The 24,907-nt window shown below is 42.6% G+C and overlaps 1 protein-coding gene across 13 annotated transcripts in view; it reads right to left on the reverse strand.

Annotated features, from left to right (window-relative positions):
- Positions 1-24,907, reverse strand: part of arvcfb (ARVCF delta catenin family member b) — a 302,038-nt gene that overhangs the window by 240,656 nt on the left and 36,475 nt on the right. For all 13 annotated transcript variants that reach the window (XM_037778804.1, XM_037778802.1, XM_037778805.1 and 10 more), the window contains one exon: positions 897-982. The gene's annotated coding sequence lies outside the window, so the exon portion shown is untranslated. The remainder of the gene's footprint in view (positions 1-896; positions 983-24,907) is intronic.

The raw sequence follows: 24,907 nt of genomic DNA on the forward strand, positions 1-24,907 counted from the left end.
TCACGTTGTGTCCGTCCATCCAATCCATCATTTTGACAGCCCCTTTCCCACTCCACAAAAAACACACCAACACCCACTAACATCTGGCTTTTTGTCTTTAGTGTGAAAGGTTACAGTCAGCATTCATTCTCAGGACAAATGACTCTGCAGTAGTCACGGGTATTTATCGGCTCCAGCTCCCATCGGCAACGATGGAAACATGACACCCGGGTGGACACGCTCATTTGAGGCCTTTTTTTCCCGGTGCGATGCTATGTGATGCGCGTTGAAGTGAATATATAATAAATAAAACCAACAGGGATTTGTAAAGCTATTATAATGTATTAACGTACAAAACATACAAATACTATGCTCTCCTCAAAGCCACCGGACTCCAGTCAGACAACAGTCATTTTACCTCGCTGATTGTCGTAAAACACACTCCATTCAAACTCGACCCAAACAAAATAAAACTCCATCTTTGATAGTCTTTCCACTGTTCCAACAATCACCAACTCTGGTTTGAGAGTTTGAAAGAGAGACCGAAAACGTAACCACCGTAACATTTTCACAGTTTACACTGTTTACTACTACCGTTGACGACAAACGCGACTCAGCAGGAAAAAAAAACTGAAAGGCCAGTGCATTGGAACGGCTTACTTGCAATGTATTGCCTATTTTTAGCAGGTTTTCCCGTGTTTAAAAAAACTGCATATATGTGCTCATTTTTGTGGAAAAAGGATCATACCTGTGTGTGATGTGCTGTCTTTAACAGCTTTCTGGGGAGCAGGTGAAATTAGTATTTGAGAATAAGGTCTGAAAACTGCATAGTTGTGAATGTGTAGCACCTGTTATGTAAATCCACTGGTAACAGTAAACCACCACAACACACCTGTTTGAGAAGAGGATGAACTCACCTTTGGTTGAGGAGAAAGACCCATACAAATACCAGGACAGGCTGACATTTATCACAGCAGAGCCACGACACTTGAGATGCTCCAACCTGAAAAACAGAGAGAAAAGACATTTCAGACTTCTGTGTAATTCCAGAAAATATATGCATTAAAAGGACGTCTGACATTTTGTGAAATACGCTTATTTGTTTTCTTGCTGAGAGTTAGATGAGAAGATTGATACCACCAGGACTGCCCGCTATTAGTGGATTAGTCGACTAATCAGTCGTTTTGGTTTTAGTCGACTAAGATTTCTTTAGTCGATTAGTCATTTTCTTTATGCTTTTTTTCATGCTGAATGACTTATTTCCAAGAAACTTATGAGCACATCTCTGGTAAACCATAGATTTAAAGTGGTGCTTTTGTGTGATTCTCTGTGGAGGAACTCAGTTTTAATCAATTAGTCGGCAGAATCGTATGAGTGTTAGTCAACTAAGAATTTCTTTGGTCGAGGACAGCCCGAGATACCTATCATGGTATCTATCATATGGCTATCATGTCATATCGGTATGACTCTCCCGTCAGCAGTTAGCTAACTTAGCTTAGTGATTTTTGATTTACGGAGGCAGAGAGTTATTTAGAGAGAGGATTCACCTGCAGTTTTCTTTCTCAGATAGACCTGTATTAATAGATCATCTCAAGCTCAGGAGCCAATGAGCAAACTACAACAATTCAAACCAACAAATGAAGCTGGCTGTGGGTTCACTGTATAGCCAACGAGTGAGCTTAGATAGAAGGGCACATGTGTGTGTTTGGAAATGCTGAGGATTATGCTGCAGGTGTGTTTTGAGAAATTTCCAAATGGAATCCATTTTAATGGCGGTGAATCAAAGCTATCACTTTAATTTAGTTAATCCAGATAATTATTTTCCTATTGGCTTAAGGCAGGGTGAGGCAGGTCTCATTGCACATTTTACAGACACCCTGAAGCTGCTGAGTAAGGAAGTAAAGTGTATTTAGTGTAGCATCTTTCACAGAGCAAGGTCACACAGTGCTTCACACGAGTAACATTGTTAAAAATAGACCTTAAAAACAGCACTTCCACACAGTTTCTCTGTCCAGACATGTTCCATTAATAATAACATCCACATATTGACAAGCTGTGGGTAGAGAAGGAGCTCCAGCATATCAGTGACTATCAGAGTTATGATATAAGAACCTCTATGGTAGAATACACACCCAGCATGGGAGGATGAGTGGTGAAGAACAGAGAAGCGCCTGAATAAAAGCTTGTAGTGGTAACATGAGGACAGCAGCAGAGCCAGACAGCAGCGTGGGGCGGTGAGGCTCACGTCCTGTTTGGTCAGGGGGCGAGACCGCGACAAGATACTGACAGAGAGAATGAAGGGCCTCCAGCTGAGTACCTGACATACCTCTCCATCCTTCCTCTCTCTCTCACTCTCCTCACTTCCTATATAACTGTGTCCGCTGAGCAGTGCAGCACAGTAACATGTGAGAGGCCACAATTAGAGAGAATCCAGGGACGCCAGATGTTGCAGACATCCACAACAATGAAGTGAAATGCAACAGTATCCCAGAGAGCTCAACACACTGCAACTATACAAAATGCAAGCAAATAAATAAATCACAACTAAATGAAGAAATCACCGATCTTCAACAATTTGACAACACATATAAAGCAATTGTGTTTCACAATATCCCCTTTATATTTATTTGCAGCGCAGTTTATTCCTAAATGCTGAGCATGTGTTCAGGGCCACGGTAAACAAGACTCGGACAAAACGGAGTATATGTCTGGACTGTGTATGGTCAGTCCGTAAATTTGTTGCTAAATTGATATACAAATAGTCAGTTTTCATGTCTATAATGTTAAATCCAGCACTACATGTCCACCAGGTCCGGCGAGGACACTAAGGGACGCTCTGTTCCACTCAGCTGGCCGTTCAAGCAGTGACGTATCCTATCGTGGAATGCACCTGATTGGTCCCTGGTTTTCTGCTCGCCGTTTCAAACAGGAAACAACATAGCGGCCTGCTCGTAAACTTTCTATTCTGTTCTGTTTTCCGTCTAAACAATCCACCAAAATCTACTTCTGAAAACAATACTTCTTAAGCGAGAAATAGGCTATGCCACTGCTGAATCTTGTTTCATTTTAGAACTAGATCGCTTGGTCCAAGTTTCGTGAGCCGGACGCGTCGCTTGATGGGCTCATTTACATAAAGGACTGTTCCCGCCTTTTCATTTTGAACGAGCAACGGCCGATGAGGAAACTCCAACACTCAGCCGACCGATCGTGTAACTTCATCACTCGTCAGTCACTCAGTGACAGACTTTTGCATTTGTTGGGCTGGCCCTTTGCGGTCCAGGCAAAAACTAGAATTAACTTCTCGTATTTGTATGTCTCCGCCAACCAGTCAAGTTGCAGTTTCCATTCATGTCGATCCAAAATGTCATCACTTCGTAATTTTATGCGTGAAATTGTCGTTATTAGCATGTGAATTCTTGTTATGGCCAAAAATGTATTTTGTGAAGTCACGGTGACCTTGACCTTTGACCACCAAAATATAATCAGTTCATCCTTGAGTCCAAGTGGACAAATTTGAAGAGATTCCCTCCGGCGTTCCTGAGATATCGCGTTGACGAGAATGGTACAAACGGATGGACAACCCGAAAACATAAGCGTCCGGCCACGGCTGTCGCCGTCATGGAGCCATAAAAGCAGATAAGGTTCCAAATAATTATGAGATTCCGTAACTGTGCTATCCTCTAATTTAGGTCCTGTCTTTGCAACTTCTACAAAGTCATATTAAATAGTCATACATTTTTCTGGTGCACTGCAGAGAAAGGAAAGCACACCCAAAAACTAATTTCCAGCGAATAATAAAAACCTGTCTTACAATTCCTGGGAGGGCTGCGAAGGAAAACTGACAGGAGTGCTTGCAAGCGACGGCCTCATTCAATGGTGTATTGCTCATTCTGCAGGATCTTTTATGTGACACCATTACAGCTGAAGCTTTTTTTTGGGTAGTTTTTACAAAGGGGGGTGATTCAATGCTTTATGAAAAGAACAAAAAAATTGTTCTACAGAGCAAGCAAATACAGACTTAAACTTCCTTTTCAAGAGCCCCGAGGGGCAGATTAGTTAGAAACAACGGCATCTTAGAAAATGGATCCAACAATCAGCGGCAGCGTTGGGCTGAGTCATAATTTATTACCCATGCACGCTTCACAGTAGCGCCTGTTAGTGCGAGACTCAACACTGGGCATCAGACTGAAAATAGATGCGAGGAAGTGGAGCTGGGAAAACGATCACATTACAGCATTGTTGGGCTTCTATGAAAGCACATGACATGTTTGACTGTAGCTCTGTGGTGTTTAATGGTGGAGAGGGTTTTCTTTGTGCCGTTAATAGAGCATGTGTCTGATGCTCATGTTTCACTGCCCTGGAACCGCTGCCTGCTGCAGATACAAAGGAACAGCATGCTATCAGCCTTCATGTCATCTATAACCACATGAGTATTGCAAGGTCCTTGTCATACTCTGATTTTAATGAGCTAAAATACATCCACACACGAGGCTAGACTTAAGAGAAGAGTGGAAAACATGATTCTGTTTTTACTGACTTGAAGTGGACAACAAAACTCACCCCTACTGTCTCTTTTTTCTGTCTCTATCTACCACACACACACACACACACAGCAGCACACATTCAGAAGTCAGAGGCAGGCAGCTTCCATAAATAGAATGGAAAGTAGGCAAGTGGCTGCTGGGAGTGGCTTTTACTGGGAATATGATCGATTAAAAAGCAATTTGCTCCTCCGCTCAGGCCCTGCACTCCTAAATGACAGCCCCCCGCGGTCCAGATGGAGCTCTGAGGGGTCGGAGGAGCCGGCCTGCCTCGCCTGCTCCTCCATCTCCTGCAGCCACCACCCCCCCGCCCAGCCTCCACTCCCAAGCCCGAGCCTCGGTTACAGTCTGGTGGGCACCTGGAAAGCGACCAGGCAGAAACAGCCCCTGCTGGTCTGACAGAGAACCTAGACTTTGTTCTTACATTCAGTGTATTTGAGAAAGCTGAAATAGAGACGAGAGGGCCAGATTAAGAGGACAAACAGGAACAGAACGCCGCGCGGCACAAACTAAGACGAGGCAGGAACTCCATTCAGTAGTCAGGGAGCACTGAACCAACACCTCCCTCTGTTTTCAGGCTTTAGAAAATCTAGCAGGTGACGGAAGACTTTGACCAATCACAAGTCATTTCAGAGAGAGCGTTTCTATTGGCTGTGCTCCGTGCGGTGGGCGGTACTTGCTACCTTCTCAACTTAATCTCAACACGGCTGCCGGGTCACAAAATTTCTCATTCAACAGCTAAACAGTACACTACAAGATGATTCTGAAAACATTTGAGGAGAGAAATAGTTATTACAGTAACAGAATATTGATTCATATTTGATCAGCGCTGCCTAGTTTGACCGTTTGGTCGGAGTTTGCGAGTGATTGACTTGTGGCTCTCATAGACGGAAACTGAACGGCAGACTCCAGGTCAGCTCTGACTGGTCTGTGAAATCCTGCAGATGCCGTTAGGAGCACCGGAGGATTACCTGTCTCTACTGCTACGGCTCTACTGTCAGGATGACCGTCTTATAAAAATAACTTTTTTTAATCATATTCGCTCCATTTCTACCCACTGCAGCTTTCGGTACACAAAGTGCAACCCTGGCCCCAAACAACCGACTGTAGCCTACAGTATATAAGAAGTGGACGTAGTCACCGTAACGTCACCCTGGTATGTGGACTGCCGTTTTGAAGCCTCGAGTTTGGCATTTTGGCCGTGGCCATCTTGGTTTTTGGCCTTTGCCATCTTCGCTTCGAACGCTGAATAAGACATTTATAGGTAACTAAAAAGGTTACAATTAACTTTCATGAAGTGAAAACACACTGTGAAAGGGTTTAAGTTGTAAGATGAAGACACGGACAACTTCCAGACCGGACAACGCCGTGGCAGCGAACTGTCCATCACAAGGTAGCCACGCCCTAAAGCATCCCCTGCTTTATGGTCTATTTGACTCTAAATGGGACCATCATTTCCTAAATGAACATCATGCTGTATTGAAGAAGACTTGAAACTAGCGACTGAGACCATAAACTCATGTTTACAATGTTTACTGAGGTAATAAATCAACTGAGAAGTAGGCTCATTTTCTCATAGACTTCTATACAATCAGACTTCTTTTTGCAGCTAGAGGAGTCGCCCCCTGCTGGCTATTAGAAAGAAAGAGGCTGGGGTGAAGATAATACGGAAGGAGGGAAAGATGGAAGGACCATATTTTGGCTGGCTGCATGGGGGCACTTTTTGGAAGATATGCCCAGCGGTGGTCCTTCTGTCACTGATGATAACAGACTACAAAATGATCTGTGTGTGCCAGATTGTGGACAGTTGAGTGAAAAGAGCAAATCTTGACACAAATGTAATGTAGATACATGTATGATTTTCACCCACACACAACAACAACATCCCTATCAATTGACTTAAATTAATTTCTTCATGCAGCACATCCTGTGAAAGAAGTATCTGTTTTTATTAGTTTCATAGCTGTGTCTAAGAAAACGTATCATTTAATGGTAGAAATTTTCTGATCCATCAGCAGGAGCGCAGCAGTGACAGAGCTAAAAGATAGATAAACACTATTTTGAAGTGCCAGGGAGTACGTTACCATAGGAACACAGGTAGTAAGTGGTGGTGGTGGTGGGGGTGGTGGAGCCCGCTAAATACAGCCATTGGCCGTTTTTAATCTATGTGAATTTACAGGGCAAATAAAAGACACTTGAACTAGACAAAACAGGTCACGCCTTTCATCTTCAACATTCACTGCATTGATATTTCCATATGACGCAGGATTCAAACCTGCAGCTTGTCTACTTTGCTGGCCTTTCAGCAACACTTCCCCTGATTCTCCTCACTGTCTGCAGCTCTTGGCTTCAGCACAGCTTGGCTTCAGACCTCTTCAGACTTAGCGGCTGGAGGTTAATTGATACTGACAGATGACGTAACGTGGAAGTCATTTGCTGTGGGATCTGGCTTCTTTATCAATGACGGTACTCCTCACTAACACACTCACACACACATACACAGACAGACAGGAGGGAGGGAGTTAACAGATGTGATTCTGTCCAGAAGGCTCATGTTCCCACATGCACAGTGTTAGAGGGCTAATGACTAAATCCGTGCCACAATTTGTAAATTATGTAACAGACATTGCTAATTCTCTTTGATACAAAAGTGATACTGATCACTTTTCATTTGTAGCTTAAACTAAACTTAGCTAGCCTACTTAAAATTCAGTTTTTATGACTTTAATGATGAATTAAAGCAATAGTTCCACATTTTTGGGAAAATAAATAAAATTTGTGGTTTCAGGGGGCTAGCTGTTGTAGCCTGTTTCTAGTCTTTTAGCTAAGCTAAGCTAAGATTCTCCTGGCTTTAGCTTCATATTTAGCACAAAGACAATAGAGCTGGGGACTGGAGGAGCCGGGGATCGAACCACCGACCTTCCGCTCAACCTCTGAGCTACAGCCACACTCACATCAGTGACCATATACAGGTGGCAAGCTGTCAAGGTCCTCCTAATTCGTCAGGATCGATATCATTAACTAACTTCAATCTTGTAATATATCGCCCCTTTGCCTCTGTCAGCTTCTTTATACATTTCTGATGATGAACGATTGACAGATAACAGATGGATAGACCGGTGACAGATAATGACATCCTACCTGTGCTCCGTACATTATACTACCCTCCAGAAATGGCGGCGTCGCCCCAGAATTCTCCGTGATTCCTATTCCCTATCAAGTCATATCTACCATTTTACCTAACACAAATAATCATATTTCACAAAAATGTTGAACTATTCCATTTTAGTTTTCATTATTTGCCTACAAATCAGGCTCCAGAACTTCCTGCCATCATTCATCTAAAGGCTACTGGACCTTTGCTGCCAAGAAACAAACACTTAAGCCGGAGTCTTCAGTCAATGACTCAGTGACCTTGCATGGTTGATCAGAGGTCCCAAGAGTTCACCGCTAATGGGATCAAAGGATAGTGAGGGTGGGGGAGTGGGGGTGGAGGGGGTCTTACTGGATTTCCGTGAGGAGAAACAAACCAGAATTAAAGCCCCTCTGGGGAGACAGAAAAAAACATCAGAACTTTTGTTCCCTCGTCTTTTCACCCACTCACTGCGGCTGGCTGATTGATATTCTTATGAATGTTAATACTAAAGCTCTTCTTCCAAAGCCCACCTTGATAGAATTGATTTTCCTCAAAATATAATTCAGCCGAGGCATAATGGAAACTAGTAAAAGTGCCTCAAAGGCTGGATTCAATGGTTTTGAAGTGAAAAAAGTTTCTGCCGTGATTCCCTTCGGTGTCAAAATGTAGACTGCGGATCCAATCATCAAACTATAGAGCAGATTTAATGCAGGTACGTCTACGTTTGACTTTATGACCTATTGTCTCCTGTTCCTTCCTCAGACGTAAAATATTCATTTATCTTGGGCGCACAGATTAATAAGAAGCTTATTGCTGCTGTTGCAGAAAATCCTCAAAACACTCATTTCATGTTTCTGTTTCTTAAATTAACATAGTTCTTTATGCATCATTTCCGACTCTAGGGCCTCGCAAATCCCAACACATGATACAAACAGAAAATGCATGATTGTCTGAAAAATAATGCTTTTTTTTTTGCTTTTTTTTAATCAATCCAACAGCAGCTAAATGAAAAGTCCTGTTAAGGTTTCCATTTAACCTCCAATCTGATAGTTGGGAAAATGGATACAGGGAAAGAGAAATGTGGACACTTCCACTTGATATGGCATTAAAAGCAGCAGTCTCTTATTATGGCTTATGGATTAGCCACAGCTCTCCCACACACACACACACACACACACACACATACGCAAACACACAGCTTTCTCTGGCACAAGCAACGTGTCAAACAATAGTTGCCAAGTCTGCTGCCTGCAACAAAAGATGGAAAGAATTAGAGGAATGGAAATGGTGATTCAACGCTGTTATGAAAACGGGAGCGCAGTGTGCTACGACAGAGTGAAAACCCATTCAGTCGGACTTAATGCTCCGTGGAATCTGTTCCCCGCCCCGACCCCCTATCTGTGGCGCTCCAAAAATGCAAACAAAAATCAACTGTATTGTCCCCGAGCTTTTGCACACGCACGTGCACACTCACACACCACCCATCCCTTCCCTTTGCTTCAAGTCTGTCTGGCTTCCTACATTTAAGATTCAATATTTAATTGCCACGTCACCCCTGCTGATTGGAATTTGAACAATCGGATGTGGCAGTTATTCAGGAGTCAAATATATAAATGTTACAAAATATTACTACAAAGAGGAGTTGAATCCAGGTAAAAGCCATTATTCCCTTCCCTTGCAAAATCTATACTTGTCACAAAAGAGAAGCAGGTGAGTTAGATTTTGAAATTGCCCAAAAAGGGGGCTGCAACTCAATATCATGTCCCCAAATATTTTGCACATTCAGTGCATTCGGTCCATTTATATCCTCGGCCCCACTTCACCTCCCTTCTCCTTTCACGCCCAACAAAGTTACACCATATTGAATTCTCCCAATAGAAAGTGCAAGTGCAGACCTTTCTGACATCTATTTAAGCCTTCAGCCATATATCTGAGTCTGGGAGCCATCCAGCAGCGGTAAATACCCGCGCAGAGGCGGCAAAGCTACGGAGGAGATTGGTATTCAGAGTGGCAGCATCCGAAGTTGAAGCTGCATAAATAGCCCAAACTATTACATAAAGGTAAACAAACCGCATTGTGCCGAAACATATCAGCTCTGTGCTGCAGCAGGTGGATAAACTGACAACGGCTGCTCTGCTCATCAAATGATATAATAATATGTTTTTTGGGGGTTTTAGTAGTCTTTGTGGCAGAGCGCGGGCCGAAAGATAGCTGTCGAGATGGAAGCGCAGAGAGAAGACAGGAAGAGGAAGATGGCAGAGGTAGACAGAAAATGGGCCAAGCGGCTCAAAGTGAGCTGTGAAGTTTTAGTCTAACAATGCCTTCTTTGCCGGGTAGCAAAGCGGACCAAACTGGAGAGTAACGTATGGTAGACGATGTCTCGCAGTGGCTGTCAAAACCTTTTTTCTGGAAATCATAGCGCATTGCTCAGATAATGAGCCTCACAAGTTTGGATAAAGAACCAGACTTGCAAGCACACATGCACACACACTAAGACCTGTTTATACTGTTCACCATATGGCTCACTAACAGCCCAACATCTCCCCACAACAGCCAGGATGTGACACTCTTGTCTGTTTGCAGGTGGATAAACAAATATCACGTCTTTCACTTTTTGTTGGTGTCGTCAGCCACATAAGTTACATCCAATTTAAATGGTGTCTGCAGACTGCCAGAGGAGGGGATCCGGAGAGAAGGGAGGGTATAGTGATGGAGACAGGAATAATGGAAGAGAAAGATAGAAAGGAAACAATGATGGGAAAAAGGAGAGAAGGAGGTGAAATAAGTGCGCTGATAGGGATTCGGGGAGTAGTAGTGGACTTCCATATCTCGTGCTTCTCCCTCATGAGGGAGATTTATGGCAGGCTGTCTGTGCTGCTGTCAAACAGCATCAACGCTCCCCTACTCTCTGGAAACAAGGGTTGTGGTTGTTTATCCATCCAAATCCTGCAGGACTGTTCACTCACTGTCAACCCAAACGAAGCACACATTTAAAAGAAATCTGTTGTGTGTGGTTCAATATTCAGCAACTATGCCAGAAGCTAGAACGGGTCTGTACTAGCTGATTGCACAAATGATAGAGTTAAGGTCAGGTCACACCAGCATTTAAAAAGGTCCAGTGTGTAGGATCTGACCGTATCTAGCATGAGGAGATTGCAACCAACTGAAGCCCCTCCCGTGTGCCAAGCATGTTGGAGAGCTACTGTACTGTGGCCGATGATAAAACGCATATAGAACCATTTGGAGCAGATCCAGTGCGTAGAGTGTGTGTGTATGTGGGAAGTGAGTGTTGAAGCGAGAGAAAGAGAGTGGCGGCGACGGGAGCAAGTAACGTTATTAACTCGTTATTAACTTTTCCTGCTTGGGGCGGAGTCGATAATGTTAGTCGCTCCCTCTCCCTTGCTTCACCACTCACTTCCCACATACACACACACTCTACGCGCTGGCTCTGCTCCAAATGACCTACGCTACTCCTACAACAACTGGCCCTAGAGAGGGCCATTCCCATTTTCGCCTCGGCCGCCTTAGCTCTCCAACATGCTTGGCACACGGGAGAAGCTTCAGTTGGTTGCAATCTCAACCTCAGCGCTAGACACCGCCAGATCCTACACACTGGACCTTTAGTTAATATAAGCAAACAAAAACGTCTTGGTGTACTATAAGATGAGTGGAATTCTATTACTTAGGAATAGGATGATTTACAGTTGAAAAACATACTTGTCAGTGCTCTCTGGTGGACAAACTGTTTCTAGATTATCTCGGCTTCAACATTATTATTATTATTATTATCCAGAAATAAATTTGGTCTGCAGGCAGCTTTCTTTTTACTTATTGGTGGACATATTCACTGACACAGATATATCTGCAATAAGCTAATATAACAGTCTAGTTTCTATAGAATATAATGAGATGGGACCCACGCAGTTGGGAGAATGAGATGAGTTATTAAAGAGATCACTAGTACAAGTCTCCATCCTGCTAAAACGTCCTCTGGGTTCCTATAAGCTCAATGGGTGCTTTTCTGTTGCTGACGTCTGACCTCCCTGAAGCAGGTGTCACAACAAGTAAGCAGACGTGAATGCTGAGTTGTCCGGATGTGCTAAACCCTGAGATAGACAGTGTACACGTCAAACAAAATGTTGTGCACTTTTGAGGTTGAAAAAGGTCACTATTGTTGTCCCCTCCTCCCCACCCGGGACACTCAGCGTTTACAGGAAGTGAGCATTAGCGCTTTGATTGACAGCTATTCTCAGAGACGGATGCGGATGGATGCACAATGCGGCGCCCGAGTACAATACACAATAGGAGCCTATAAATCATGTTTTCTTTTTTCTTTTTCTACCCTGCTGGTAGCCACATGGTTCTCCTGCTGTTCAGCGGCTGATTTGAGGTACATGATTCATTTTAGCTCCAGTACAAATCATGTTGCAGCAACAGGCGGGACCTATAGCGACTGCAGGATGAGATTGGTGGCTGATGAATGATTCCTGCAGCTTAAGTTTTGGACAACACATGGCAAAATGAGGCTACCATAGTTGGGCATAGATCATAAAACAGAGAGTTATAGGTCTGTGGAGTTCCTTTTGCTGTATGGTTAAGAAGTGATTTGCATGTAAACCCACAGCTCCAACGCTCGGCTTAGATGACACATCCTCATTCCAGTACGGAGCTGCACACACATTCGACTGTAGCTAATTTATCTCAGACTCATTTTCTCCAGGCTTTTAAACAACGGGGAAGCAGAACAAAAGTCTGTCATGTGTGACGTACGGTACAGTAAAGCAGACTTAGCCTCTGGAAAAAACTGCCTCCATTTACTCCAGAAAGACAGGGATAAAACACAGCCCGCGCCACTTAATTTATGATACTGGGTAAATTAATGGGTGCTGACAAGCTCGATAATTTTTCAGAGGCAACAGATAACGGTTATAATTATCAGCCGCGGAATTAAACAGTCAGTGGAGAGACAGTGGGCGCTTACAGCGTGTGTGTGTGTGTGTGTGTACATGTGTGTGTGTACGCAGTATTGTCTGCTGGCCAAAGCTGGGCCCATTAATGGCGGACCTCGAGTGTTAATGTGATATTGTTTGGTTTATTGCAGTCCAGTTTGTGCAAGGAGCCTGACTGCAGCTACAGAGGGCTGATTTCATGCCAGCTCTCGCTCCGTCTCTCTTCCTCTGCCGCGGCTGCTTGACAAAAACATATTACATCTACAAGAGTCTTGTTCCTGAACCAACTGTGTTGCCAGAGAACAACAGCTCAGCTGTGGCCACGCTCTGCAAGGAGCTGCCTTTTTTTTTTTCAGCCTGCACTGAATGTCTCAGTGCAAGGGACTGACCATTCACTGTTGTTATGATTCATTATCCCCAGTCATTTAAAGATGGAGTAGGCAAGTTGGAGCACATATGATTAAAAAAAAGTTATTTTTATAAAACAGTCACTATATCCTGACAGTAGTGCATGAGACAGATAATCTGAAAAAAATCATGTTTCTCTGTGTCCTCTGGTGCTCCTATTGGCATCTGCAAGATTTCACAGACCAGAGGAAAACAACCAATATGAGCTGAGCTGGAGCCTTGCCGTCTATGAGTAGCTGTTAATCACCTGCGAAATCCGATCAAACGGTCAAACTAGGCAAATATAAGTCAATATTCTGTTACTGTAAGGCCTATTTCCTGCAAAAAAATTGTTCAGAAACATTTTGTAGTGTACTGTTTTGCTGTAAAATGAGAAAGTTTGTGACCTGGCCACCATGTTGAGATCAGTTGAGGTAGCAGATGTAGTTGTAGGTGTTGTTAAGATGTTTCTGAAAACATTTGAGGCGATAAATAAGCATTACAGTAACATAAATATGAATTCATATTTGATCAGCGCTGCCTAGTTTGACCGTTTGATCGGAGTTTGTGAGTGATTGACAGCTGCCTCTGTTGAATGCACAGCCAATAGGAACGCTCTCTCTCTGAAATGACCTGTGATTGGCCAAAGTCTACCGTCACAAAAATATTCTGCCTACTGCCGCTTTGAGGCAGTGGTAATCAATGGTTGCTCTTCTGCATCGCAAGCTCAGCCATGTTGGTGGCTTTTAAAGAGCTTTTAAGTGAGAAGATTCAGATAGAGGGAGACAGAAGGAGATACAAAGTGAGTATAAGAGAGCTCGGCATCAAAACAAGCCTGCGTATTGTCTCTGGCAGATGCCTGACTTCATTAGGGACTCGCATGCTGCTTCACACACACACTCCAATAGGCTGGAGCCATAAACAACACAGAAGAAATGGACTCTTTCTGAGCACTATGAGCATGCCAGGCCAGTCACACGGGAAAACACACCACCTCTATAACTTGTTATATCTCTCTCTCTGCGTGTCTGTTACTCTATCAGTCAGAGAGGAGGGATTGTGGAGAGCACAGCTGCCCTCTATGGGTGTGAAAACAATCCAACACACACAGGCAGAGAGGCAGCTCTGATTTCTTCTGCTGCATCATGGTTGGAAGAAACAGAGAGCTGCTAGTTGTTGGAGTTCAGGTAATTAGTTGCTACTGTTTGAGTCATCAAACGTAGCTCCAGCAGCGTGGAAAAAAGGAGCCTTTCTCAGCGTAGTGCTGCATATTGTGCTCGTTTGGAATGTGAGGCATCTGACATTCACATATTTTTTTTTATGCTTGTGGAATATACTCTCAACCGCCATCACACACGGCTCTAGTATCTCCAGCTTCAAATTCTGTACTTTTCTATGCCAAGTTCAATATAGCACAAGGAGAGGCAGTGTTTGTCTTTGCTTTGTCCTCGCTGCGCTGCCCCATGCTGAGGACACAGACCATAAAAAACAAGGTGAAAACACACAGTGCTGGACTGGTAATAGATTTTTATGGAGCGGGCCCAAACAAATGGGTCTGTGTGTACACAGAGAGAGCTTTAAAGAGCCAGAGGAGGCCGCAGTTCGTATTTCTAAGTCGGCCGGCTTCTCCGCATGCACCGCAGAGACCCCTAGAGACCTAGGGAGCATGTAGCTCTGGAGGGGGAGGCTGGATATGAATCCTCCCTGCCACTCAGAGGTCTTCCCCCTGATCATACCCAGCACGCTGTGATGTATGATCCAGCAAAGACCTGAGAGGATGAAAGGAATATATAACATCTCCATCTCTCAAAACATTCATTACCATGTCAAAGCTGGTCAAGATGTGGCTTTCAGAGAAAATGTGATGTTTTTTTCATGGAAAAAACACGAACGCCGGTAATATCAGTGGATTTTAGAGGTCTTAGGAAAGACCAAGAAAGCTGGAATATGACTATAGCTACTAATTCAGCTACTAAAACAGTCCATTGGTGGTCCCTGGCCTTTTTGTTTTTTAAGGAAAGTGATCATTTAAAAGGGACTCTATGTAACGTTTTATATGTATAAATAGTTTTCTATTGCCAATGTGTGAACAGGTTTGTAATGGAAAATATACTGGCTTGTGTAACATGTTGACTTTGTTCCTCTATAATGGAAATGTGGTGAGCTGACCCCGAAAGCACACTTCGCCTTTTTATCATGTATGTGTATTCTTGTTTTCACACATGTCTGGCAGGCGGGTCTAGACCAGTTTGAGTGTTGTTAAAAACGTACGACTCACTTCTGTAAACTAAGTAACCACATCTTTGTCAGGATAAATAGAAGACTCACCGTTTTTTGGGTTGTTGGCTCCACGAACAGACTTGCAAACTGTTATGCTCTGTGTGTTTTGCTGAACAACCATTGACTACAAGAATAAATACGACAAAGAGTTCAGTCTCTACCTCACGAAAAGACTTCAGAGACGACAGAGCCGGACGCGTAACCGAACCTAACATATGAGACCTTCTGTGACTTTCTGGGTTTCCTCTATCAGCCTGTAGACTGCTTTTAATGTGAGGAACCCGGGCCTGTTTTTCCAGGAAAATCCAACAGATGTGACATCATGCGCGCTCGCAAGTGCCTTAGCCGTAGCTAACGTTTGGTTAGAAATGGAGTCCGCTAACGCCAACAAACGACCAGCCTCCACCACACAAACTTGAAGCACTAAAAAAACACTAAGTTATATCTAGTGAAGCCCGTCTTGCAAAACAGGAATGTGACCGACATAGGGGGGGAAAACCAGTTTTGTGCTGTATAGCAGAGCCAGTGCGAAGAGTGTGTGTGCACTTGGGAAGTGAGTGGTGAAGCAAGAGAGAGAGAGTGGCGTGTGAAAAAACGAGTGAGCAGCGGAGCAGAAGAGTTAGTTTAGCTATGAGAATATCAAGTGAATGTACAGTAGAAGTTGCAGTTTGTGCAGAAATGTGTCTTGTTTCTCTGCTGCTGAGTGACGTGACGGAGGTTAACTCTGGAGCGAGTAACGTTTTCGACTCCGGCCCAGGAGACCAAAACTACGGTGTCTCTCCCTGTGACCACGGTCGGGAGGCTGAAGCAGGAAAAGTTAACACTATAGGATCAACATTGGCCAGGCCTTCGATTCAGGGAGGGACCATCGTTTGATCAGCTAACATTACTGCCAAGCATGTGAGACATACAATATAGTGATATTGTGGTTTTAGCTGCCTAATGTTGCTAACGTTCATCAACATGATGCCTGTCAATCACGTTCAGTCTTGTGTGTGTCGTAGTGCGAGCACGAGCGCAAGGACGCTGACTGTCGTTGACTTAACGGCCACAGGTGTCACTGTTAACAAGCAATTTCTGACTCTTACAGAGAGTCCGTTTAACTTTGAAATTGCCATACTTTAAGCGCACTGATGTAGGCAAATAGTTACAGCGCATGCAAGGTAACTTAATGGGACGACACTTGGATTTTCCAGAATTATATTGCATGGAAATAAGATCAAGGATAAGAAAAAGGTGCATGCTGTCATGTGACTGCAGAAATGTACGTAATACTAATGTATCAACATATATATGAACATATATAAGAATATAAATTATGATGCATAAAATAGCAGTAGTAGAGTGAGTGATTAAAAAGAAGAAACATCCATGACTGAAGTTATGCTGCGTTCACCCCAACACTACTGAAATACGGTTTGGCACTTCACCAGACCACTTTGCATATCTAGCAGAAATGAAGTAAATTCCCTCTGCCAGTGTCAGGAAGGCTGCATAAACCCCCCCATTAGAGTTGCAGGAGTCAGGTAATGGAACGAGGGTCTGCCCTAGCTGCTGCTCCTCCTGCCCTGTCATCCATGACGAAGATCTCCCAGAGGCCGGAGAAAAGCCGAGCATCTCTCAAAGGAGAGGAGGAGTGTGAACAGAGATCACTGCAGCGTGTAGCGAGGCTGAGAGCTGTGGGCCGAGCAGCTACTCAGACTGTTACTGCAACAACATGCTCTATTATACTGGATTGCAGACCTTTGGCTGCCAGACAACGTTAAACACATTGCAGCAACACTTACAGTAACACCGAGAGAAAACACACTGTATCAATAATAATGAATCACTCACTCGCACACTCATTCAAACGCCGTCTCGTTCGCTCACCCACACACTCGGCTAAGTCGCTTGCTGCTTGCTCACTCGTTTGCTCATTCACCAGCTCGCTCAGCATTCACTCATGCGCAAAACACGCACGAAAACATGCAAATGCACACTGGATATCCACAATATCTCTATAGGGGTACAGATAACAACAACACACCCAGAGGAAGCATCACAGCATGTGTAATTGCATGTGTGCTAGAAAAACACATCATCTGACAACTCTAAGAACCCACATAGAGCTGCAACTGAATGTTATTCAGTCAAGGTGACACTGTATATATAAACAGTTTAGTCACCCCATTCTTTCCAACTGAAGATGTAAATCTTAAATAACAGTCATGAATGCCCTCTAAACAGTGCAGTTGTTACGGGCTATTTTCAGCGGTGGATTATGGGACACTACTGGTGAATAGGGTGTAATTTTAGAAATAGATATCACTATGAAACTTCCCCAGTTGAGGTTTACAGACAATTACAGACAAAACAAAATAATAAATTTTTTACAAGTGTTCTGCAAGTGTATGTTTAAATATGCAAGTGAGGCACTAACTTATTAAATATGTGCTAATTTGCATACATTTCCAGAACAGAACATCTGAACATTGGATAAAGTTAGGTTCAAAATTCTTGTTCCATTTTGTTGACATATTAGAGTCAAAGGTTTTTACAGAGGGAATTTTGTTTTTATCACTCTATAAATCAGAAAATACTGTCAACAGCAGTGGGCAACCTCCGGTTCTGAAAAGTTAAGTCAATGCGGAAGTGCCTTAAACTTGCATTCTCTCTAATAGCCAGCCGTGGGCGACTCCTCTGGTTGCAAAAAGAAGTCTGATTGGATAGAAGTCTACGAGAAAATGAGCCTACTTCTCACTTGATTCATTACCACATTGTAAACGTGAGTTTATGGTCTCAATCTCTAGTTTCAAGCCTTCTTCAAAACAGCATGATGTTCATTTAGTAAATTATGGTCCCATTTAGAGTCAAATAGACCATAAATCAGGGAATGCTTTAGGGCGTGGCTACCTTGTGATTGACAGGTCGCTACCTTGGCGTTGTCCATGTTTTCGCCATGTTTTTAGGAATAAAATGTTGAATAAATCAAGCTATGAATGGTAAATGAAGAACCCCCCCTGTAAAAACCTACAGAATATAGATAGGAATGAAACTGGAAAGTTTGGTGTGTGGAAGTGCTACTGAAGTGGAGATTTCTGGCTCATAGTACTGTATGAAAAAAAAAAACGTTTTGAGAAAACGGCCTTTAAAGATATGGAAAATATGGAAAATTCCATACATTTTGCAAGACATTACAGTTTCGGTGTCAGCTTCAGTGTTACCTCAGCCCTTGGCTTCAATACACAACTCATCAAGATGAGTGACAAGTACTTGGATGGGAACGTAACCCACTAAGGCAGAGGGGGGGGGGGACTACCAGTACACTTCACTTTATTTAAGTAGGCCAATAGGAGACAAACTAAACAAAAAAATCTCTGCAGCATTATGTCTAAATCTAATATATTTATAGTCAACATGACTATAATGTTGCTGCTGGAATGTCGCGTTTTCCGGGATCAATTCAGCTTCATCGTTTATTATCTATTATCAGAACATCTTCATCCAGGGAGAGAGCTGTGAGAATGCAGCAGCAATCCTTTTCCTGACATGTGTTGACATCACTTTAACCTCCAGACAGGGACGATGGATAGGTGTCCATTCATTGCCAGTTTGTGCGTTCATCCACGTGTCACTTAAACTCAGACACATCTGACCAAGTGGTAATACAACCTGGGGCTAGTGATGAATCTCACTACCACAATGCTTCGCAAAAAAAATGCACTGATTGGACATGAGGGAGCATTATATTTAAAGGTCCCATCTTGTAAAAAGTGATATTTTCATGTCTTTTATAGTATAAAGCAGGTTTAAGTGATATATAAATACTGTGAAAGTATCAAAACGCTCAATCCGTCGAGAAATACACACAGCCCGTATTCAGAAACTGTCCGTTTGAAACAAGCCGTCAGGATTTCTGTACATTTGTGATGTCAAAAATCAACAATATTTACACAATTACACAGTTTTAAACATAAACATTCTACATGTGTCCCAGTTTTATATCCTGTTGCAGTGTATGTGAATGACATCAGCTGACAGGAAGTAAACATGGACCCAAACTGTTGCCTAGCAACACAATTCCGTTGCCATTCCGTTGAAATGCGCTAAAACGGAGCGTTTCAGACAGAGGGTGAATACAGGTATATTCAGACAGACAGTATGAGAAAAATAATGTGTTGTTTGAACATTAAAGCATGTAAACATGTTCTAGTAGAAACCCAAAATACAAGTATGAACCTGAAGATGAGAATGATATGTCCCCTTTAAAGGTCAACTATGCCCCACAGAGAGTTTCAGTGGTATTTCAATGGTAAAACATATGCAGGACTATCACTGTGCACTGCAGAAATCCCACAATTTTGAGTTCCTTGAAAAACAGCTTTTTCCCTACGCAGCCGGGGAAGTAAACGCATCACTGGTGGGAGATGACGTGTTTACTGCTGCTTTGTCTTCATTACCATCATCCAGAATGAAATACAGCCAAAAAGAGCATATTTCCTTCATATGTAGAAAGATTGGAATCACAAACTGAAACAACTTTTTAAATCACTGAGATATCATCTCAATGTAAACATACCTAATGTTACAGCCAGTATCTTAAATGCAAAAACCATAAAACCCCGCGCTCTATGACAGAGTGTAATGACCTACACTGCATTACTTCTAGAATAACATACATCCAATTTATTTTTCTTCCAGAAATATGCAGAGGCCTGATCCAAGTTCAACAGGGAAAGTATGTCCTCCGAGGAAGCCGATGGCTAAAAACAACAGTTAAAATATCTGTTTTTTGAAGGGGTCGAAACAGTCATCCTGCAAATATTCTACCACTTCTAAAACTTCACCGTTTTTATATTTTCATATTTCATTACATTTTAATCAACCCCTCAAATCTCTAACTGAAGGCACCAAGGCTTCACCGGCAATATTAAAATCATCCGTTTGCACATGAAGTTTCATCCCATTTCCAACATTTCTTCAATATTTTAATGAACCCAAAACTGTGCTACAAAAATGCTGTTTTAATATCAGATATGTCACAACCATTACCCAGAGAGTTTAACTTGATTCATCACAGATGCCTGCATCATTTTACATACAGATTATGTAAAATGACTATTACTCTTTCTGAGCTGTAAACTCTGGAATTATTTTTAAATCAACTTCCTATTTACCATGCTATCATTACTCCCACGGATTCAAATAGAAAGCCAACTCTGTTAATACAGTTAATAGCACTTGTGTAAAGATAACATTACACACCTTTTCCTCCTTCTTACCCTTGGTCTTCTTATCTATCTTTATCTCTGGTTATATCTCCCTCTCTCTAAGCTCCATAACAGAATTTCCAATGAACACCTGTTATATACCTGACACTACAAATGTTCAATCACATGTTTGCAACTGATGAACTCTGCTTGTGACTAAGACCCTCCAGATGGCAGAGATCTCGAATGCTTTTGCAACACTAATGCTGGGTGAATGATTTGCAACCTGTTAGCGCATATAATACCAGAGCAAATTGAGCGTGGGAGAAACTGGTGACAAAGTATGAAAGGGTCATGTTAGTGTTAGGGTATTTCAGCTTTTACATGCATAGTATCCAGTGGATATGGGTTTGAACCTGTTGAGCTGCCAGATGTCTGGAGCGTGTAAAGCGGGACCGCAGGGCCCCGCTGTTTATCAGCGTACACAGGAGCAGCTGGGCAGAGCAGTTGGGAGGAGGAAAAAGAACCAACAGCAAAACTCATTCACAGTCAATGATGGGTGAGTCGGAGTATATGAATCACTCGTTTTGGGTTTTGCGTATAATTGCTGGTAAACCTTAACCTGAGATGCCAGATGGTTTGTTATACAGAACCATCTGAGAAGATGTCATCGGAAACTGTCTAGAAAAGAGCAGGCACTTTCAAAAAAATACTTGGCAGGCGATTGGATGAACCATCTGCCAATCAAACTTGCCGTAGCCAGTAGGGAGAAGAGCGTAACCGTGTTTTCCATCAAGAAAAGCCTTCGGTGCTGTTCTTTGCTCTCTTCATTAAATGAAGAAATACTCTCCAGTTCTGATAGAACTGATGCTATTGCAGCTACGCTAACCTCTTCAGGCTTGCCGGACACATTACTTGATGCCTGACAAGGCATAATATATAATAATAATAATAATAATAATAATAATAATAATAATAATAATAATAATAATAATAATAATATAAACGTTTTTAAAATGGCCGTTGTTCCCCTTTAACAATCGGTTAAACCTGGATTAATTTATCTTTTCGGTCCCTTGGGGGCAACAGAACAAGCGGAAAGCTCAACATTGTCATAGTATTTCCTTATGAAGTTGAGTGTGTCAGCAAACACTTGCCTATTTATACATCCAACAGACACTGAACAACATAAGCATTCATTCGGAGCGGTCCTTTCGGCCACCTGATTATGTAAATCCAATATTCACACTCTTTTTAGCTCTGTTTTGGTCTCAGCCAACTCCTGACAGAAATATTTAGCTCTTTAGCAGCTGAATACTCTACACTATGTTCACCAGCTAGCCGCTAACTTTGACTGTCTGCAGTCTGGTGCTGGGCAGGTAGCCTACAATGTTTTAGTCTTTCATTGAGCTTTTACATGCGTACATGACTACGTTTTTTTTCCATCATGTTATACAGCCTCCAAAATGATATCGATGTTTTAAAAATGGCTGTTGTTCCCCTTTTAAGTGTTATTTTAGATTCATTGCACGCTATTGTCTTTACATATACCAACACCAGTCAAGTTGTTGAAGTATCGCACTGATCCAAATAATGATGAATTCAGGGAGGCACCTCCTAAAATAGCAGCCCATGAACAGTCCGATGCAACACCAGATTCAAACAAGCACACAGCCAACAGGAATGCAGGTGAAAGCAACTGTGGGCATTTCATAGGAGAGCACACGGGCGAGGTGAGTCAGTGGCTGCTGCGAGCCTCACTCACTCCGCCTCATTAGCTATGGATGGATGGACGTTCAGGGCCGAGGAGCTGTTGAGGCTTCACCTGGTCCCACGCAAGCAAAAAGTGCAAATTAAAAACCTCCAATTATGTCCTGATACATCTGAGTGTAGGGGTGGGGGGGTGGGGGGTTATAGACTTGGTGAGGAAGTTCATATATTTAAATATAAGAGAGCATGCAGAATAAATGATAATGTACCGTAAAGATTAATTCAGGGGGTGTCAGTCCTACCCAGTTTGCCTGTCAGTCACAGAGCACACGGCTATGACTACTCTCCATCAATGACTCTGTCGCTGTCACAGCTGTGCAACATCAAGCCTCGACTTGTGTCAGTCTAGTGCAGAAGGGCAATAAGCAGCAGAGGCAGGAGGCACCCGTCGGACACAGCTCTGCCGTTTGCTCAGACACACGAGGGAAAGCTGAATCTTGCATGAAGGACTATGTTGAAGATAAAGCCTACTGTGAAAATGCCTCCCATTGGGCGCCAAAGCAGTTAATCCAAATTAACTCGGCCAAGGCTCTCCAAACACTCCTACACCTGTCAGCTTGGCCTGGGCTCTCAGCCGAGCACCGACACTATAATCATCACACCTCCACCGGAGAGGAAATTACTAAGGAAATGTTCAAGATTATTAAAAGAAACTGGAAAATATCGCCCCAAAATAAATGATGTCTAAAATATCCCAAACACATTTTAAAACCTTTAAATATTTCTTCATTGCGTTGAACATATCTAATCCTGCTTTTTGCGGCCAGCTGAGCTCAAACATAAATCCTTTCATAAAAACACATCACCTAACCTCGATGAACCAGTGAGGTAACACCCTCCAGAACGTCAAATTCTTCACTAAGAGAGAGAAAAATGAGATGGAGAAAATGGAGCGTGATAAAAACGAACCTAAGAGAAACTACAGTAAGAGTGATAGTATGGGAAAAGAAATGTGAAGGCAGGGAAATAGTATCTACTGTACGGGCAAGCAAATCCCTCCACTGTGTTAAGAAGAAAATCCTTGTGCAGCAAGATTTCATCTCAGTGAGATATGTCATTTTAAAAAGTGATCACCTCCCATATGCTGGAGGCTCCTCCACAGTTGATAGTGTGTCTATGGCAACAATCGAGGCGGAGAGAAAGAGAGGGGAAGGGGTAAAGGACCGGGAAGATGAAGGAGAGATGACAGACACGGAAGACATAAAAGCCATGCTGGAGCTGTGAAACTGTCATTTTTAGCACAATTTTATAGCAACCTCAGCATATTTGCAACTGAGTACAGGAAATATGTCATTGAGCAGGTGATTAGCTTTATCTATATTACTCTCATTTGAATCTTATTTAAATAATGAAGTGATTCAAAACAAAAAAAAATGTAGATACAGTATGATAAAATCACAAAAGAAGTAGTGCTGTCAAAGTTAACGCGATAATAACACGCAAATTCATTTTAGGTTGTAGCGGGCTCAGTTTTAAAGCTAGAGTAAAGATACTGGTATCAAATAAAACCTAAGGAATCCACTGGTACCAACCATGTCATACTAGCTTGTCGCGAAGGAGGTTAAATAACGCTCCAACCTTGCGCTACATTGAGGAAAACTGGCATGGCCATTTTCAAAGGGGTGAATGCAAATGGGTTATATGGTTACCCCCGAGTCTCCCCTTTACAGACATGCCCACTTTAAGATAATCACATGCAGTTTGGGGCAAGTCATAGTAAAGTCAGCACACTGAGAGCTGTCTTAATCTTAATATTTTGCAACCAGAAGTGACATGAGAGGGTGGAGCTAGGTACAACCCAACGCTGAATAAGACATTTTAGACGATCAAAATGTTGCAATTAACCTTCATGAAGTGAAAACACACTGTGAAAGGGTTAAAGTTGTAAGACTAAAACACAGACAACTCCCAGACTGGACAACGCCGTGGTAGCGACTTATCAATCACAAGGTAGCCACACCCTAAAGCATCCCCTGCTTTATGGTCTGTTTGACTCTAAATGGGACCATAATTTACTAAATGAACATCATGCTGTATTGAAGAAGACTTGAAACTAAAGACCGAGACCATAAATTCATGTTTATAATGTTTACTGAGGTAATAAATCAAGTGAGAAGTAGACTCAATTTCTCATAGACTTCTATACAATCAGACTTCTTTTTGCAACCAGAGGAGTCTCCCCCTGCTGGCTATTAGAAAGAATGCAAGTTTAAGGCACTTCCTCATTGACTTCACATTTCAGACCCGCAGGTTGCCCACTGGACACAATAAAGCACGAAACAACGACAGACTGAGAAATGGTGCAAGGAAATATAAAAAATGTTATTCAGGAAATTGGGAAATTGTTTACAATTTTCTGGACCAAGTGATGAGTTAATGAATAAAAAAAAATAATTATAAATGATAATTCAAATCATTGTTATGCAGCTCTAATTCAGCCTGAAGGGAGTGGGGCTCGACATAGCACAGGATGACGTGGAGTGTGAAAGAAAGATGCAAAGGGAAAAAACATTCAATATGAAAAATCAATATTCATAATTCTGACTGTCCTCCCTAATTAAAAACTATCCAATATGGTTTGTAAGTGATCACTGTCTAAATTATATCCAGTCCTGTATGTCAATGCAATCTGGCACGCTGTCAGATAGTCACTACACCCGATAGACAGATGTG

The sequence above is a fragment of the Sebastes umbrosus genome, chromosome 8, assembly GCF_015220745.1.
Source record: "Sebastes umbrosus isolate fSebUmb1 chromosome 8, fSebUmb1.pri, whole genome shotgun sequence".
Lineage (NCBI taxonomy): Eukaryota > Metazoa > Chordata > Actinopteri > Perciformes > Sebastidae > Sebastes > Sebastes umbrosus.